Source organism: Phalacrocorax aristotelis, chromosome 24, assembly GCF_949628215.1.
Source record: "Phalacrocorax aristotelis chromosome 24, bGulAri2.1, whole genome shotgun sequence".
Taxonomy (NCBI): domain Eukaryota; kingdom Metazoa; phylum Chordata; class Aves; order Suliformes; family Phalacrocoracidae; genus Phalacrocorax; species Phalacrocorax aristotelis.
Genome location: NC_134299.1, coordinates 3,972,691 through 3,985,208, shown reverse-complemented (window position 1 = coordinate 3,985,208; position 12,518 = coordinate 3,972,691). Strand labels below are relative to the sequence as shown.

The following is a 12,518-nucleotide window of genomic DNA, read 5'->3' as shown; positions in this document are numbered from 1 at the left end:
TCTTCCTGGACGGTGAGTGGTTTGTGTGGCTGGAGATACTTTTGAGAGCCCTGATCTTCCAAAGGGAGTGCTCAGCGTGCTTTTACCAGGCAACATAAAAATGCACTGAAGACACAAATGTGAACGTCCAGGTTTTCCTGAACTCCAAATGCTTTCCAGGGTCCTGGAAGCTAGTAGCTCTACGTTTGCAGTGATAAATAATGCGCAGAGCAGGGCAGGATTGGAACCTAGAGATTGCAGATGTTTTCTGTTCCGAGGTCTCGTGTCTGGCACTGTACCAGCATTTCTCTGCTGCTGGTAACTCCAATGGTGACTTGCAAACAAGATTCCAACAGTGCCAGGCTTTTTCCCCAGTAGGTGGGCTCTCTAGGCTGCCGTGGCAGGCAGTAATAAATAGTGGAAGGCAGTAATCTCTGGTAACTCTTATCACCTGCCATGAAAGTGGAGAGTCCTCAGCCCCTAGCTGATCACAGAGATGCGAAGGGTGTTAATGAAACAGTGGGATCAGATGCATGGGTGTGTAATTCGTCTCCTACGTAGCCGTTCCCTTCTGCGTCCCAAGTCCTGGCCTTGCAGCGAGCCCTCTTCCAAATTCAGCAACTGGAATCTCTGTCCTTGAACTAATTGTTCAAGTTTGTGCATAAGAGCAGAACGGCTAGCCGAGACTGTCCTTGTTAGGGCATGTTCTTTGGCCCGTCACAGTGAATCAGCACAGAAGATGTTAAAACAGATGTTTCCCTAACGCCTTTTAAGGATGAGAAGGGATTTGCATTTGCCTGGGAGTGATGGAGACCAGTACGCTGTGTTCTTGAGCATCCTCATCCCTTTTACAACCAAACGGCCTTATTCTGTTTGGTTCCTCCCCCCTTTCCCCTTTCTCCTGGACGTAGCTTTCCAATCACCGCAAAATAAATCCTGACAGACTGGGTGAGAGGCCCGTTCTATCTGCTCAGTGCTCTTCAGGGCCAGAAAACCCTTTTCTGGCTCCTGACCCCTGGACACAAAGTCTTGTGCTTGCAGAGGCTTTGCTGTTAGGAGGGGGACTCTTGCCATCTAGTGGGAGGGGATGGTAAGCCTCCAGGACCTCTCCCATCCCTCAGGATGAGGCAGAATGCAACCCTCCTTCCCAGACTTTCAGTGCCTGAGTCATTTCGTCGCGCGTGTGGGATTAGCTCCCGCTGCTTTCCCACAGCGTTGCCGCTGCCTCGAACTGGGGAAGCTGGATTTCTCAAACTCTCTTCCTTTCTAGAAATCTCACTCTTCGCTTTTTTTTTTAGGGGCAAAACTTTGTTTACGCCCTCCTATACTCATCTCCTGGATGGCCGAGTTGCAAAGAGGGAATCCACCAGGAGCCTGTACGTGTGGGGAAGGACGCTGGTGTAGGCTGGTCAGATACTGTATGCCACCTGCGTTTTGTCAAGAGATGCTTGGGGGAAGTTGCCTTTCAACAGCTGGCTCCTTGAATTGGTGCTGAAAGACAGCTGGGATCTCTGAGTAATTGCTCTTACAGATAGAGGATGAAAAATACTTGCAAAGAGCCTTGCGCTTGAGTCTTTCTTGGCCTAGGAAAACCAGAAGCTCACATTCCAGTTGGGAGATTTCAGTATTAACTGGCCTCCTCCCACCCCTTTCTTGAAAGGTTAAGGACAGAAATATGCAGAGAAAGCCCGTACGTCTTGTATGTGCCGCTCTATTGTTCAGACTGCCTGGGTCTGAGAAAGAACAGCTGCTGTCATGTACAAGAACAGACATCATCTCTGAGCCCCTGTGTCTGCTACGGAAATGTATCTGCTGCAAGTATTTCCTGGGGCTTCAGGTTTTCACCCACCTCGGAGTATGAGTCTGTCTTTTGCTCAGAGATAGGTGTAGTTAGTGGATGTTGAAGGTGTCTCTCTCTGCATCACACTGAGAGCTGGAGGTCACGGGTCTATCGCAGATCTCGTAGGAGGCTGATCTGCGCTTTTGTTCGGACGGGCTGTTTGTTAGAGAGTCTGGGCTTCAGTAGAGAGCATGTTCCCGAGTGCTTTTGTAGGGCATTGAGGTCAGCTGTGCCTTAGTGAGCTAATACGGACGGCAAGACTGAGAAGTTTAGGTCTGCAGATTTGAGGGGTGAGTCTGCAAAGCATGGAAAATCAAGAGGTAACGGAAAGCAAGCATGATGTGGTCGTTGTCTGCATTGCATTGACCGTTAGACTAGAACACATGCAGAGGAGAAGAAAGGCAGATATCAAAGGATTTAAGCTGTTTCTTATAGAAGATTAATCTCATTTTTTCCAGCTTTGCTGGCTGCAAAAGAACTGTGTCATGCAAGGGTCCCTCCCTGAATTAGAAGCAACACAAGTTTACAGTCCTTTCAGTGCCAACTGGCAGTAACCACATGGCAGGGGGTGGGAGTCAAGGAGGTCAGTTCAGTCGCTACCGAACTGCTGATGTGGAAACTGTAGAAATTCCAGTAGGGATTAAACATATTATATAAATTGGTTTATGCCTTTTTTGAGGGATGCATAGTCCTACTTCTTCAGAATTGCTGCTGTTTGTCAGCCATCCTGTGAGCTCAAAAGCAGGGATACAGCTCTCCAATTACCCGTTGCAGGAGCTTTCCACTAGGGCCAATTGGTGTGAAAGTTGCCACGTGTCATTCACGCTCTCACAGAGCAGTCGGGTCCCCCAGTTCTTCAGGTATCGCCTGGATCATCTCTGTGCGGAGCAACCTTTACGGAGCTTAGTGTATCTGCTCTGTCAATTTGAAAGGTCGAGTCGACCTGCGGCTCCAGGGAGTCTACGGGGTGAAAACACAAGGTTTGGGGAGGCAATGAGCCTTCCCTTTTTAAAAGAACTGAAAATTGGAGAAGAGGGATTATAGAACCTAATAGCGCGTACCTAATTTTTGGGAGCATGGACCATGACTGTGACTGCTTGGTCAAAACCAGCCTTGACTTGTCCATACGGCAAGGTGTTTCCTTTGGGCAGATGCAGAAGGAAACATGTAGGCAGGGGCCGTGGACCTGAAATGATGGCTCTGTGTACGGCCAAGAGATGGATTCAGCTGTAGCTGGTACTTGTGCAAGTGTTTTGCATGAAAATATCCAGTACGTGTGGAGTCACTGAACGCAGAAAATCAGTGCCCGCTCTTAGCTCTGGTATCGCTGCTCACAGGGGTGCGTCTTTGCCCCTTCGTGGGAAAAGGCTGAGAGATTACTGCTGGGGAGAGGGTAAGATGACGGGGTGGTCGATCTGCGCTTCCCCCCAGGTAAAGGGCAGCAAACTCCGGCGAGCCCAAAGAGTAATGAGGGGACGGTTAAATAGGTAGAGAGGTGATAGGGTGGCTGGTGGGCCTGGCAAGTGGTTTCCCTGGCTGCCTGTTTTCATGGTCAGATGATGCAAATACAGTTTGAGCAGCATTTTTTTTTTCCCTGTAGATTATATGATTTTGAGAGGTTTTCTAATTTTTTTTTTTCTAGATTCTTTTCTTTTGGTCTTAACCAGCTGCAGTATGAAGGGGGCAGCAAATTCCCTGAATCCAGCATGTGTTACCTTGAAGAGCTTTGCTGAATTCCTGCTGAATGTTTCACTTTATGCAACCAGCAAGCCCTTCCACCAGCTGGAAGCCTGCATGGCATTTGCTGCTCGTATCCTTACCCGACCCGGGCATTCAGCAAACATTCCTCCGGCAGGCTGTCATGTTTCTCCATGCCCTGATCAGCAGACGCTCACACATTCCTTCCTCTGGCCAAACTGCCTTCAGCTTCCTGCCAGTCTGAAATAGTTCTGCTCTGTGGAGCTTCTGCTGTGACACGTTTTATCCCTGATGTCCCCGAGTCCGGCCAGGCTTGACCCACCAGGTGGTGCTCTGCTGATAGCCATGACTCTAATTGCAATTTGCAGCGTTTCACCTCTTTCCTGAGCATTCCCAGTACAGGAGAATTAGGGCACTGTGGACTAGCGTGCAAAACCTCCTGCCGCTTACCACTGGTGCTGGCTTCCCTGGGAGAAAGAGCCCAGCTCCATTTCAGTGGGTAAAAGGACTGGGTTTAAGTCCTGACATTTTGATATTCTCTATATCACACCAAGAAACAACTGTCATCTTTCTAATTTATGTATTTACTTCTGCTTTAACAGCCAAATGACCTTGGGGGACTGCCTGCAGGAGGCTTTGCCGCCCCACGGTCCCTACCGATGTTATCAGCTGGTGTAGTCCCCTCTGGGCGAGCATCATCTCAGGAGCCTGCTACACCAGTAAGTACCGGGGACCGTTCTTGTGCGGGGCTGGACCAGACTATGTGTACAGAGCCTGCGAAGCAGAGAGCAAGAGAGCCTTTGTGCCAAACGGTCTTCTCTAAGCGAGGCTGAGCTTCTCTGGTATTTTCAGTTCGTTCAGTGAAGAGCCATGACCTTGTTTAAATTATTCAGGGCCGCGTTACACTTCCAAACTAGCTTCCTTTCTGTTGCCAGCACGTTGCACTTTCCTCTAACGTCGGTGCCCAGCTCAGCGCAATATCCCTTTCCAATAAAAGGTGGCATCGGGGAGTTGGGAAGCTCTGCACGGCAGTGCCAGAGCAGCTGGGACTAAGAGCAAATGCCGCTTTTCCTGAGGTTGGGGTTGAGAAAAGGGAGCTGTGCTCTGAGCGGGAAGCGGGCATTGCTTGGTGTGGGCAAACTGTTTAGGAAGTGATGAAAAGCCTGGGAAAAGGGAGATGTCCGATGACGGACGTGTTCTCCTAGGGGTTGGTGTTACATTTCTGGAAACGTATCAAGAGATGCGGATTAAGCACTTTTTGAAAATAATTAGTTGAATTAATTTGAGAATTGATGTGAAACCAGGCAGGACGGACCTGGAAGAGTGTGCTATAGGCAGCAGTCCTGCGCTAGGGAAGGGCTTTGTAGAAAGTCCTTTACAAATATGAATACACTGAAATAAATGGGGTTATTCCTTCAAAAGTTAGCCTTTGGGAATACCTGCTGTTCTCTCTGTGCCTATCCGTTTCTGCGGAGTTGTTTGGAAAACACACTGAATATAGATTTAAATACTCAAGGTCAAAGCTGGTGAGAACATAAATTACCATTCTTTGGGAAATGCTGATGCTTCAGAATGTGTTGCTGTACAAAACTGGGTCAGAAGACACAATTTCAAGGTATTCTCTGTAACAGAGGTTAGAAAGCCACTGTTTTCTTGTTATTTCACGGTTACAGAAAATGGAAGTGAATAGAATTGTTATGATACATTTAAAGCCTCAAGGGGGGGGGGAAGAGTTTTAAAAACGTGACCCCCCCCTGTAACTGAAAAGATCGCCTCAGAATAATGTCTAATTGATTTAGCTACTTCTTGTTGATAGAAGAACTGTTTCAACTAGCTCAGACCAGCGTTACTGTCTCACTGCTAGCTGTTCACACCACACATGCTCTCAATTTTCTGACGCAGCAGAGGTTGGGATTTTTGCTTGGCCCATTGGTTCTTTATGAAGAATTGTTTTTAGTATCTGGGTAGTCCTCGGGACATCAGGGAGTATGGAGGAGCTCTTGCTGCAGATCTGGATGGGTTTTTAAGGATGTGCCTTGCTCTGAGCTGCTGTAGTTCCGAGCTTTAAGAATACAGAGCTGCTGGAAAAGCAGTTGCTGGATGCGGAAGGGTTAAGGTGGGTGATACCTGAATAGCTGGGGAGATGGCATGCTGCTAACTCTACAAACTATAAAAAGGGCTGTAAGTTTGAAGATGCTGTACTACAAGAGCATGCACCGCTCTGTATTTGTAGAGTGCTTAGCACCGAGGCTCTGAATCAAATTGGGGTGCTTAAAAACCGCTGTGATCCCACTGTTGTTTAACGCTGGTATTGATATGATTCTGGATGTTCTCTGGGAGCGTCCTGAGAAAGCATTCATGCTCCTAATCCACCTCCTTCCTTGCAACCCTGGCTAGAATTTTTTCCCCCCCTTTTCTGCTTGCAGTCCTTCTGCTCAGATTACAGGACAAGCCCATGATATCACCCGCTATGAGCTGAGGCTAAAGGGGCTGGGTCTTGGGAGGGGTTTGCTTGACTAACTCTAGTGAAATTTGCCAGGAAGCAGCAGCTTCTTGCAGCGTATTTCTCTGGCTGCAGGATATTTTCCAGCACAGAGGGGACCACTCAGACAGCGCGCTCAGCCCAGAAGAACAAACTTCATGAAGCACGACAAGCCAGAGGTGACCCCCAGCACAGCCTACCACTAACTCCAAGGTAAACGCAGTCCTGCAAGCCAGAACAGGGGCGTTATTGCTAGAGATGAAGGGGGTGATGAGTTAGTTTAAACATTTCTAACCCTTTCTTGCTTCAGGGCCGAAGGTCTGATTTCACATCTTCTCTTTTCTCTCTGAATGTATTTTCTTTCTCTCCATTCAGTTTGTTATAAAGTATGATGTTTGGATGTAGCAGGCTGGGAAGAAGATAGAAGTTTCTTCTAATTCCTGTCCCCTGAGACGTGATTTGGCAGGGGTGGGATGACACAGATATTCAGTGTCACTTTGCAAAGATGTTGTGACCACGGTAAAGATTTTTCTCCCCCTGCTTGCTGAGAGGCATGCACGGATGAAATAAAAAAAGACGTGTTGCAAACTGTATACAAGTTTAGGCAATGTGTATTCTATAATATTATTGAAATATACTTGATTTAGACCAGAAAGCTACAGTACATGCCATCAACATTGTGTAAATGTTACCAGCTAGACTTCAGAAGCAGTTTAAATTCTCCTCTCTGAATAACTGTGCCCTTTCAGAGGAAAAGGCTTCAGTGCAGATGTTTCCCATTGGCAGAGGGTGCAGAACAGTTATGTCCATAGCGAAGAAACTTCTCTGCTGTCATTGCTTGGGATGCACAGCCTCGTGCAGAGCAGCCCTCGGCCCACCCGCAGCTTTCTTCAGGCTGCTTTAGCATGCGGCAATCACAGTAGTTTTCAGGATGACTCCAGGATATGCAGTGGTATCCACCTGAAAAGTTGCAGGACAGAAACATGGGGTGTTTCTGTCTGGAATTAACATAGCCCAGGCTGAGTTCTGATGCTTCGGCATGGACACAAATAACTCTGCCTTTTTTAAAATTAATTTTGCTGTCTAAATTAAACAGATGTTACTGTGTGGGGGTAAAAAAAGATCTAAAGACCAAGATAGTTTAGAAGACTATAGAGAAAGATCCTAATTTAGCTATCTGGGAGCATAGTAGGAAAACTATTTAGCATCTCTATAATCAGCTCATTAAAATGACATTGCAGTGCTTTCAGATTTGTACTGAACAGGGGCTGAAAATAATTGCTTTAGGGTTCCTACTTCCCAGTTTCATTTTATCTGTACCGAACCACCCACAGACGTGGAATTTCCTTGGTTGGAAGCTAGAGAGCAGTTAGAAAACATAAAATGAAGTATTAGCATGAACTACTGTAATAGCAAAGCATACAGGGAGAACCCGCATCTTCAGGGCAGTGTGCTGGATGCTTGCTGCTGCAGGGATGAATTTGATGTGATCTTCATTATAAGTGTGGGATGATGTTGGAAAGCACCCCCAAACATGGGTAACGAATAAGAAGTTTAATACTATAAAGTCTAATACTTCAGTCAGGTGGTGATGAGGCTCCGCGCTCCCGTCAAACCCAGCGCAGTGCTTTGTGAGGGCTGGGGCAGGAGCGCAGAGGTGAGGTCTTCAGAAAAACCTTGAAGAAAGTTTTAGCAGCTTGGAAAAGACGCCGAGACTGAAGAGAGCCTTGACGGCGCAGTAGAGGACAATGCCTTTGTCTTCAGCAGGGTGATTTAACAGAGAAGCCGTGCGATTTGCTGACAGTGCTGTCCTTTTGCGAGTTAAGCAGAGACCCCAAAATGCATCCCTAGTAATGTTCTGTGCATCTCTTCAATAGTTTGACTCCCAGGTTCATTGTCTTTACTTCACTTTACCACTAACTTCCCCTTTGTTTCTTCTGTTTCTTGCTTTTATGTTCATTATAATCTTTTTTTTTTATTCTTTCTTCTCCTGAACTGTTTCATAACATTCTTGGTGCTGTTTAAAAACACGGTGATGGCCTTTCTTAGAGATCGCGGCTCTGGTGGATGGAATGTTTCAGCAGATCGCCCGGCCGGTCGGTTTGCAAAGGGCTTTCTGGGAAATCCTCTGGCGGCACGTGTGTGCGCCGATACACGCTTACTCTGAACGTCTCCAAATACGCACACTGAGGAGGAAAAGTCCGGCTCCTGATCTGTAGCAATGCTGAGGGAAGTTTGTTATTTCAAGGGATATTTCATGGGAAAAACAACATGCTGTTCTGAAGTCAACCTGTCCTGCATCTGCACTGCTGATGGGTTACGCTGTCTTAATTAAAGACGGCGTTACACAGAGGTATGAGGGGGACCTCCTTCTTGGAGGAGCTTTAATATTTGCTAATGCTCTTCAAACTTAGGCCATACACATGTGTTCTGGTTCTGTGAGTGTGTGTGTTAGCTGTGGATTTTAATGTTGTAGCCTGCTGTAAGGTCTTTATTCGTGAACTAATTTTGTATGTCGTGAACTAATTGTATAGGTTTCATGAAGAGGAGTTGACTCATACAGCTCTAGTTGCTGCTTTTGCCAAGTACAAATAGATTGCTGGTCCTCATAATCACATCCACTAGTTGCAGATTAAATAAGCTATAGTACTGGGTTCAGAAAAATCACTTTTTCTGTTTAATTGCCTGGGAAGTATATTTGGGAATGAGTTCTGTTTCCTATTAAGAGTAACAGCGCAAGGTCTGTGGAGCAGCCAGCTGGTGCTGGCCAGGAGCCTGCGAGTTGTCGTGATTCACGTCTCTGTTCATCTTCGTTCTCTGACACCAGGCAAAGGGGAGAGAGAGATAAGGAGAACAAAGAACTTGCAACCGTGACATGGAGAGAAGATGCTGCATGTGTCCATCTGATCCCCAGGCAAGTTTTCTTTGCCTTCTAAGATAAACGAATGCATCGAGGGGCTAAAACGAAAAGCAAATGTGAATTGCTTCAGTCGAAAAAGCAGGTCTGAGAAGAGACTGCAGCCTGCATTTGGAAGCTGTAAGACGCCTTCAGCTGAGCCCTTTCACGACATGCTGACTATGGATCTGGGTGTTTGGCCGTGCAGCTTTGGAGAGCAGCATGCTTCTGAACCCTGGGATCTCACAGGTCTGATCAGATAATGATGCACAGGGCTTCGGTTAGGCAACTTCCACCAACACTGATGTTTCTGTTGTTAGGCCTGAAGCTGTCTTTTTTTTGAAAAGAAAACACAAGCAAAGTGCCTTTTCTTTCCTCTCTCCTAACTAGCGTGTTTGTCCATCAGCGCTTCGCCTCTCTTGTCTGGCTTCGACAGCAAGTGATGGCGAGCAACATACCTTCCTGGGCTGTACACGTCTTTGTGCTCCTGTCGGAGTCTATCCTCACGGGCTGACAAACACTCCAAACTGTTTTCTGTTCCAGGGAGTACATAGTTCAGTAAGCTTTTGGGAGGCAAAAAGTCTGCGTGTTTGTAGGTACCTTTGAATGTGAAGTAGAGGCCAGGAGGTTCTTTAGTAACTATTAAGTAATAAAGTTTCTCTCTTGAGTGAGATCCTGAGGCCGGTAAAGTCGTGGCAAGTCTATAGCTTTGGGTTGCAAAAGCTTTACCTCTGCTGCAAGAGGGCAACTGGGGCTTTGCTCTGTCTTTCCCCGCAGCATCCCGACAGACTAGTAGAAACAAATCGCATTTGGTAGCTTTCCTGAGGTAAACAACTGTTGAATTTGCTGCTGGTTGCCCTTGGCCAGTTTGCAATAACATGACATTTGCTTTCTTAACATAGTTCTCGGCTCCCTGGTAGCAGGTTTCGGTTCCTGAGCAGCGACAGCTCTCCGAGGTGGCGTATGAAAGCCTTACGCTAACGGGAGAGCTCCAGGGAGCCTGAGTGAAAGGGATGAGCGAACGGCAGCAGCTCGGTGGCATTGGTTCTGTGAAGAGAAATCCAGAGGAAACGTGTCTCTCGGAGAGATCGCTAGCGGATTATGTTGCCATCCGTCCGTCTCGCAGAGTCTCTGGATTTGTAACATACCACAACGTTATCCTGAAATGATTTCTGCTGTCCTGCTTGTTCTGGGCTCTGCCTTGAATCCTCTTCAGCACTTTACTGAAAAAAAAAAAAAAAACAAACCCGTTTTAGTTTTTGGCTTAGATGTCCGTAGCAGTGTTTTGGCTCCCTTCAGTCATTCAACTTCCACCTTCAGCACGCTCTTTGCGTTGCCTTCGCTGCCTCTCCTAAAAGTGGCTGTGTAGTGACACCAGACGGCGCTTGCCTGACCCATCGGGTGTAGCATCTCGTCCCCGAGGAGGCCGCCCCAGTCACAGGACACCGTACGCAAGTTTTGTTATCAAGCCCATGCTGTTCCGCTCCGCTCCAAGGCAGGTACAGTTACGCTGAAGTCAATCTGAAGGATGTCTGGGGATTTCTAAGAGGAGGGTTAAGAGTGATGGTGATTTTTCTGGTCACCCCAGTCAATCTACCGTGATGGTTTCCTGCCGTGCGGTGGGGTGTGGGGTTTCGTGGGGAGCATGTGGTCTTCTCCCGAGCTCCTTACCCACTGAGGTAAGTTCTGGTCGGATGTTGTTCCTGTAGCTAATGGGTCTCTGCTGTAGATTTGGATTTACTGCTGTTGCTTGGTTTCCTGCCAGTGACCTGTATGGCTTAGTGTTTTAAGACTCTGAACGAGAGATCTCTCATTCGTGCCTTGCACCGGGGTTATAATCAACGGGGACTTAGGCTACAAAAGCATTAGCCCTAGTGCCCGTGGCAGGGCTGAGTCTCTTGGAACAAGGGGAGAATGCCTCTGAGCCCTTACCCAAGCGAGCGGTACCGTTTCGACTCACTTCAGTAGGACCCGAGAGGGGCCCACAGCAAATCGCCCTTGCCTTGGCCAGAAAACTGCTTCCGCGGTAGCGGGAAACGCGGTTCCTGTCCCGTGGCTGTGCCTGCTGCGGGACGTGCGAGGCTGCCTGAGGAAGGCGCTTCGGGCGATGGGGCGTGGAATTGGAAATGCAGGGCATATGGCTGGGGCTGTACCCTCTCAAGTGGCTCAATACCAACCGTTCGGTGCTCCTGGCTGAGACCCAGGTGTGCCAGCAGCGGTCAGAGGGCTAATTGCCTGTTCCTCCGGATGGATGCCAAGCCAAACGGCGCATTGCTGGATCTCCGGTCACAAAGGGCTCCAGTCAACCCCTCCAGACTTTCCTTTTGTTGTCTGGATAAGGGTGAGAGCAGGAAAGCTGGCGTTTCTGGTTTTGTCTGAGCTGATGTATTGTTTGGATGATTTGGTGAAATTAAAAAAGGGATCCTTGCTGGCAGGAGCAAGCTTTTGATTTGGGGAGATGAAGAGTCTATTGGTTTCACCTGGAGGAGTCTCTGAAAAAGTAAAAGCTCAGTATTATTTTGAAACAAAACTGTTGTTTCCTCATAAGCCTGTGTCTATCTGTTCCCTTCAAGACTTAAGACTGGGGTCCTGAAAAGGGCTGAGTCAGCAGCTAGCAGGAGCATGCCTTAAAGCCTTAAATTACATGTTAATGTGGTGTTGGAGAATCATCTTATGGCCTGAAATACAGGGTGGAGAGCCAGGAGACCTGTAGTATTTTCCTGGCTTCTCCACTGACTTTATTCGATAGGTTTTTAATGTTCTGTCTTGGATTCTTTTGAATGGGGAGACCAAAATATAGACTTTTAGGATTATGTCATTAATAAATCTGGAGGCTATTAAAGAGAGGGTGTGAGGGGAGGAATGAGCCTTGCAATGAAGGAAATAGCCAGCACAAACCAAGCATCCTGCAAACCTAAGCCTAGGTTTGTTCTTGGGGAGTGCAGCATGTGTGGCTTTCTTTGAGACGTGGGGGGAAAAAACATGTCCAAATCTTGGTCGCAGCAGCAGAGGAGTGGGTTCACTTAAGTATTTTCCTTATTAAATTTTATTATTGTGGCTTATAATGATGCCGCCATAAATGTGCGTGTGCAGCTGGCTCCTATCTGATACTGTCCATGTTTGCTGCTTTAAATGCTTGTGAGTGAGTCTCGCGGACTCATCGGTGCTCTAATCGAAGAGCAGCGATAGTTTTCTTGGATACTGGTGCAGTAAAAGTAACGCCTTGGAGCTAAGGAGAGAGGTTTCAGGAGGAGCCAGGAAAGAATAAATCCAGGAGTAAAAGGGGTGGTGTAAAATTTTCTGTGCTGCTTTATCAATCCTCTGGACTGGTCTCGTGCTACTCCTTGTCTTGCCTCCCAGTGAAAATGGATCCGGATGGTGTGGATGGGTGCCTCTGCCAGAAGATGCCCACGCCTCTCCGATGCCATGACTCCCTCTTGTCCCCCCCTGATCAATCTCGGTAGGAGACAGAAAGCTGAGCGCCCTTTCAGTGCTGCAGTGTTGGGTGGCTTCCCTGGACGCTGCTGGGCACACTGGGCTCCTGAAGTTTCCCCATTGTACCTGGGCTGCTGTTTCTTGTGGAAATACTAAAATATGCCTGTGCTCAAATTCCCCTGGATCCT

General features: G+C 47.6%; 1 protein-coding gene across 2 annotated transcripts in view; it reads left to right on the top strand.

Annotated features, from left to right (window-relative positions):
* Positions 1 to 6,062: 6,062 nt before the first annotated feature.
* The window catches only part of LOXL2 (lysyl oxidase like 2), a 54,178-nt gene continuing 47,722 nt past the window's right edge, over positions 6,063 to 12,518 (top strand). For both annotated transcript variants that reach the window (XR_012657371.1, XM_075074556.1), the window contains exon 1: positions 6,063 to 6,212. The gene's annotated coding sequence lies outside the window, so the exon portion shown is untranslated. The remainder of the gene's footprint in view (positions 6,213 to 12,518) is intronic.